Source organism: Sebastes umbrosus, chromosome 13, assembly GCF_015220745.1.
Source record: "Sebastes umbrosus isolate fSebUmb1 chromosome 13, fSebUmb1.pri, whole genome shotgun sequence".
Classification (NCBI taxonomy): Eukaryota; Metazoa; Chordata; class Actinopteri; order Perciformes; family Sebastidae; genus Sebastes; species Sebastes umbrosus.
Genome location: NC_051281.1, coordinates 4,461,452 through 4,468,460, shown reverse-complemented (window position 1 = coordinate 4,468,460; position 7,009 = coordinate 4,461,452). Strand labels below are relative to the sequence as shown.

The window sequence follows — 7,009 nt, the reverse complement described above, 5'->3', positions numbered from 1 at the left end:
GGGCTGTGGTACAGTTTTTGGAAAATGTGAAGCACTCGACCACACGAGAGCCCTCATCCTCATCCTCATCGTCATCCTCGTCAGCTGAACCATGACTCATCGGTCCACAGACTGACACTCTTCAAACAGAAGCACCTGATGTTTCTGTTAAGATCCTGAACATCACATGAATGAAAGTTAACATGTTTTTTAAACACAGTGCATGCTGTCTCCTCTCACATGTGAGTCTTGTAACTCAATACAACCTACATTTGCATCTTATAATGTAATAATTTGTCATGCCTCACATCACTGTCGACACATTCATCACGTTACGACAGGAAAAAAAAAGTCACCAGCAATGTTGATATAATGAAAGTTTCTTGCATCAGTGGCAGCAGCGAAATGAAATATGCGTGTTATCATTTCCATAATATACACAATTCATTCCCTTTGGCAGTTCCTGTTCTGTTTGACAGACCCTACTTGCTACAGCATCTTGTATTAGTAACTAGTTGGCAACATCGTGAAAGATTTACCAGCAGAAGTTGGTGTGTTGGTTGATGAAGTTGAGGCCAAGAGAAGTGTTTAATTTTTGCCAAATCCTGTAATAAACATTGGCAAGTGAATGTGTTATCTGTCAGCAGTGATTCAATGAGATAGAAACACTGAGGGTGTAAAAATAAAGATGCATAATTCAGCGCAGAAGCTCGTCTAACTAAACTGACAAAAACTTAACTCTTAGGCTAGAATTTTGAGTGACAGAGTTTCCCTCCGCGCCCGTGAAAACACTGTCGCCTCTGGCTAAAGAGGAGCTTTGTCATGTCTGAAAAAAATAACCTGATTAATCATGTCTTAGTGATGTCATCAGGGTTATCTCAGCATGGGCATGGAGATCGCAAATTTATAACAGAAGTGGATGGAGCAGAAGCAGAGATCTTGTCTTTTTTATTCCACACATTATTCTTCTTTGTCAAAATCTGGCGCCTACAATTACCCACAAGGGAACTCAACGGCCGACAGTTAGATCAAAGATTCAGGTGTGTTACGCTAGTAGTGGCTAATGTAGCCTGGAGCCTCAAGCCTACAGCAGAGATGAGCGGTGGGCTTCTGGTACGCTCACTTCTTTTCAAACTTTCTAACATATAGTCTTCAGCCGCAACCTATGCTGACTCAAGTGACATCACTTGAGGACATTTATCAGACTTCACATTGTGTCAGGATAGAGTGGTTGCCTCCCACAGCACTGCTAGATATCACATATTTTTTATACAGTACCTAACTATGAGAACCATAGACTGTGTATATAGATGGACAACTGGTCTCCACTTCCGCCTATTGTACAAAAATGAGGCCAAATATCTTTAGAGAATATCTTGAGATGTTGACGTTATTTGGAGCCAGAGTCTGCACAGTAGTGATCGGGGGGTTGGAGCTGTTGCAAAGAATGTATATTGCCAAGAAGAGAAAGTCAATTGTTCACTCCATTGCAACGTCAGCGCCCAGCAGCAAAGCTACGCTTCTGCCATTTTGGACTGAAAGTGACTACTGGACGCCAGTAAAACGTCCGTCTTAAAAGTGTTGTACAAAAGTAAAACAAAATGATTCATATTCTATTATCATATTCTACAGAAATGGCCTGCGTTGAACAATAACATAATAATAACATAATATTATAAATATAATAAGCATTTCAGTCCAAAGTGGCTGTTTTGTCTCTTTGCTTCTATACTCTTTGGCTGCGGTATTGAGGTCCCGCCCACACACCCGCCTGAGCCAATCACGAGCCAAGCACGAGCCGAGCACGGCCGCAGCTTGTCAGCGAGAAAGAATTACATCAGCTGTCAATCATGACGTCTCACCCCCCGTTTATAGCACCAAATAACTAATTAAAACCAAACTTATCAGAAAAAAGAACACTTGAACATACATCAGCGTGATAACAACTACCGAAAATGTCAGAAAGCATCTTTGAAAATAATATATTTGTCGTGTACTTTGACGCTTTAGTTTGACCTATGTCCCATCTGCTAACATGGAGGCGGCAGGATCTATGACCTATACTGCAACCAGCCACCAGGGGGCGATCCAGATGTTTTGGCTTCACTTTTGTGGAGCTGTCATGTCGTCCATCTTTATATACAGTCTATTGTACAGACACCAAAACAATACTCTTTTTGATGCATTACTTTGCAACCCAGGCACTCCGAAATATTAAAACAAGTGGCGAATGAGGAAGGAAATATTAAAAAGCCAACATATTTCAACCACTGGTCTTCGTCAGGGCATTTTTATCCAGATATTTTTGCCTGGTTTCCAAGAGCACCTGACAGGTTTTTGCCTTACGGTTGAGTACACAGAAACAACCAGTTATCTCTCCTTCCAAATAAAGAAGCGTGCGTCTAAAATTAATGTTTCCGTATTTAGATCATGAATATCTGACACACAGACACAAAGAATCCGACTGGGATGCCGACGTTCAATAGTTGACACTTGACAGCTTTTGATACCGAGCCCAGAGAAAGTAACAGCTACTTCGATGTTAAAACTCGAATCCATCTGCAGGAGAGGAGTGCTGCAGTTACAACTTTTTCTGAATGTTCAATTGCAATGGAAATCCACAGAGGTGTTACGTAATGCTATTTTGTGTGTGCAAGCCACGTTTCAACCAAAATGAATGAAAGTGCAGCCGAATTTAAAACAAAAACAAGCAAAAAGCTTGCATTAGAATGACAAACAGGAAGATCCATTCAACTCATTATTCTCATCACAGCTGCTTCACCTTGTGTGTGTGTGTGTGTGTGTGTGTGTGTGTGTGTGTGTGTTTGATGCCAACAGTGCTTGAACCACTAAGTGCCCCCTTGTGTCTTTATTTATCTCCTGATTGATCGTATTAATTCCTCCTGATAGATATGAACCCTGGATGCAGATCAACAAACAATAGAGGTCTTTGCTGTTTGGAGGGAAAACAAATAATAGTACAGATTAGTTTTTTTTTTTGTCATCCTCCCTAGTTTCCGTGGTAACAGCAGAGCATTTCGATGCAGCAAAGTCCCTGCTGAAAAGCGAGAGACAGATATTTTTATTGAGTGTTTTTCCTTCTGTCCTTTTCTGAATCCACTATTTCTTATTCTATCTTTTTTTTTTTTTAATCAACCTTTTAAGATTGGTGTGAGAGTGATGAAACAATGAGATGGAAAGATAGAGAGGAAAATTATAGTGAGAGCGAAAGAAAATGTGCGCTGGAGAGTTCATCAGACTGTTTTGTGAAGCGTAAAATCGAACAGAAACCAGCTGAAACGATTCAGTGACTACAATAAAAACAGAATAAAACCCTGCGTAACTCATTTTTTTCACCTGAAATTGTCTGTATTAAGATGAACGAGACTGAAGACATAGAGAGCCACAAACACTGGAGTCAAATATCAAAACCAGTCTGCCCAGTTCAGTTATCACAGTAGAAACAAGTCTAATGCCTCCAGTAACTGTCTGAAACACAGTAGAAACCAGTTTAATGCTTCCAGTAGCTGGCTGAAACACAGTAAAAACCAGTTTAATGCCTCCGGTAACTGGCTGAAACACAGTAGAAACCAGTCTAATGCCTCCAGTGACTGGCTGAAACACAGTAGAACCAGTTTAATGCCACCAGTAACTGGCTGAAACACAGTACAAACCAGTTTAATGCCACCTATAACTGGCTGAAACACAGTAGAAACCAGTCTAGTGCCTCCAGTAACTGGCTGAAACACAGTACAAACCAGTCAGTAACTGGCTTGAAACACAGTAGAAACCAGTCTAATGCCTCCAGTGACTGGCTTAGACACAGTAGAAACCAGTTGAATTTTTTCAGTAACTGGCTGAAACACAGTAGAAACCAGTCGAATGCCTCCAGTAACTGGCTGAAACACAGTAGAAACCAGTTTAATGCTTCCAGTAGCTGGCTGAAACACAGTAAAAACCAGTTTAATGCCTCCAGTAACTGGCTGAAACACAGTAGAAACCAGTCTAATGCCTCCAGTGACTGGCTGAAACACAGTAGAACCAGTTTAATGCCACCAGTAACTGGCTGAAACACAGTACAAACCAGTTTAATGCCACCTATAACTGGCTGAAACACAGTAGAAACCAGTCTAGTGCCTCCAGTAACTGGCTGAAACACAGTACAAACCAGTCAGTAACTGGCTGAAACACAGTAGAAACCAGTCTAATGCCTCCAGTGACTGGCTTAGACACAGTAGAAACCAGTTGAATTTTTTCAGTAACTGGCTGAAACACAGTAGAAACCAGGCTAATGCCTCCAGTAACCGACTGAAACACAGTAGAAACCAGTCGAATGCCTCAAGTAACTGGCTGAAACACAGTAGAAACCAGGATGTCATTCTAACTCTGCGTTCTTATTTCTGTTCTAAAGCATTTATACCAATATTTAACTGCTAAAGTTTGACTCCGAAACAATAGATAGACGTTGTTTTCATGTATTTATATATTTATTTCTGTGTGTGTGTGTGTGTGTGTGTGTGTGTGCGCGCTGCAGTTGGTTTATTATCAGACATCTGCATTTTAATGGATGCTCTGCTTTTTCTTCAGGCCAGGGCGCTTGGTCTTGATGTAGGCGGTGTAGACTTAACCGCTAAAGAAGCGCGAAACGCACCCTGCGGTGGTGCATCACAAACAGTCATGCCGAGAAATAATGCATCTAAGAATAAAATATACTTTACATGCTCAGTACTAATAATCCTCAAGGTCGCAAGGAAGAAAAATGTGAAGTGAAAACATTATCAGCACGGAGGAAAGTACAGTAGAGAACAGAAAAGAGGAGGAATAAAAAAAAAAATGCAAATTCTCCCACTGAAGGCGTCAGCCTGGAAAAGTCATGACAGAGTGGTGAATCATTCTCCAGAAACTATCTCTGTCCTCACCTGTCACTGTTGGTGCTGCAGCATGCTTTTGTTTTTTTTTGTCCATAAACACAATGCAGCCGGGCGCCGCTCGCCCCGCCGCCGTACCCTGCTCTGTAATTCAGTGCTGATCCGCCCACGCAGGCCAGCGTACAATTACCAACGGACCGTGAAATAACAGACAATAATCCTGCTGTCACATCTCAGAGCTGCAGGTCAGAGCTGTGATCAGCCTTCAGGGTCAGATTCCAGCGCTGCGATTGGCTCATTTCAGACCAAATGGAGCGTTCAGATCCTCGTCATCAACATCTGGTGTACATATTTACCACAGGGACATTTTTCATCGGTCCAAATTATGTAATGATTTCCCAGTGAGCCATGACCATGATGGATGTTTCATCCTTGTGTTTTTGTTGACATTGGCTTCACTCTGTCATTGTTTGGTGTCTCTCAGCCCCCCCCTGCTGTACGTCTCAGAATAATGATAATAATTGCAACCTGCTTTTTCCTTTTTAAACCCAATGTGTAGAAAAGTATTGATGTGGTAACCCTTCACTTTGACAAAAACTGTGCTTGACTCTTTCTCTTATCAGAATTAGATCCATTCAGTCCAATTAAAATTCTGCAAGAGTCATATCATTAAGTCAGCCAGCTTGAAGTCTCTAATGTTCCCCCTGCAGAACGAAGATATCCACTTCTATTAAACCTAATGTTGTGTTTGAGGTGCTGGAAGCCCCAGGCCCTCTTTAACAGCTACAAAATATAGTTAACATTGTTGTATCTGATTGATTTTTCCTAATTTCTCATGAGAGGTTATAAAACTTGCAAACATGATGTTAAGTTAGCAACAATACTCCTCCCAAATCCCAAATAAATGAACACACACACTTGCACACATATGTGTATTGTGAGTCCCCACACAGGTGCATGTGAGGATCCATGATGGGACATAACGTATAAAAGATGAAAAATTAAAAATAAGTTGGTCTAGTAGAAATGCTTCAAGGGAATCTGTAACTTTTTTTCAACTGGCTTTGTATCGTTACAATGTGGGTGGTATATGCAAATGAATGATATTTGGCTCCTTCCATGTAAAGGCTGGCCCACACTAAAAGATTTTTCAAATCTTAACAGATGATGAAAATGAGACCACACACGTAATGACATGTTATGATTAATTTAACAGTTTTGTTCCTATAGTGTGTGGAGAGCAACGATTTGGCCAAAACATCACACCACATACTAACAGATTCATTCATCAACAACAAGAGTCCCGACTAAAAAAAAACGAAAATCCCGCAAAATATCTCGCAATCAAACGTGACTTTAGTGTAAACAAACATGGCGGATGACAGGAAGAATTAACAATGTTAGTTTTTACTTTGTACTGAAAATTCATGAAGGATAGATGGATGAGGTCAAAGAGACACGTTTAATAAACACTCACGTTGTTGGCACAAATTAACAAGTTGGTCCTCCATTTCTGAGGTCCATTTTACTACTACTTTATGCTTCGCGTTTTGCATTACCTCATGAATTAGCCGCAGCTGCCATGATGGCCGTGGTTGTCCTTCCTTCTTCAGTCAGCTTGGTCCTCTATTGGCTGTCGTTCTTTCCCATGTGAGTCTGTCATCTGCTGTCCTCTGGGTTTTACACACACACACACAACAGGATATCCGATCGTAAATATTGAACATTTTAGGTTTAATTTTACGATTTGAAATCGGTGCGACCAGGATGGACTTCCAAGCCGATCGGAGGATGTAAAAAACACTCTTAACATACCTCACAATATCTGGAAAGATAATCTTTAAAACCATCAAAAAGTAGTAGTAGTAGTGTGTAGAGTGTACACGGCATTACCGGCGGAATATGGATGACGTGAAACACTAATTTCGCGTCATGGCAAGCAAATGAGCGGCAAGCTCCGGGCACACAGAGGGAAGCCAAACATCGTTCATTTGCACATACCACCCATATTGCATCAATAGTAGTAGTAGTAAGCATTGTTAACTACACCAAGTTATTTTTATCTTTTATACATTATGTCCCAACATGGATCCTCACATGATCCTGTGTTGGGACTCACAACACACATATGTGTGCAAGTGTGTGTACATTTATTTGGGATT

At 41.0% G+C, this 7,009-nt stretch overlaps 1 protein-coding gene across 1 annotated transcript in view; it reads left to right on the top strand.

Moving 5' to 3' along the window:
• Window positions 1-7,009, top strand: part of LOC119500639 (calcium/calmodulin-dependent 3',5'-cyclic nucleotide phosphodiesterase 1A-like) — a 31,473-nt gene that overhangs the window by 3,562 nt on the left and 20,902 nt on the right. The window lies entirely within an intron of this gene.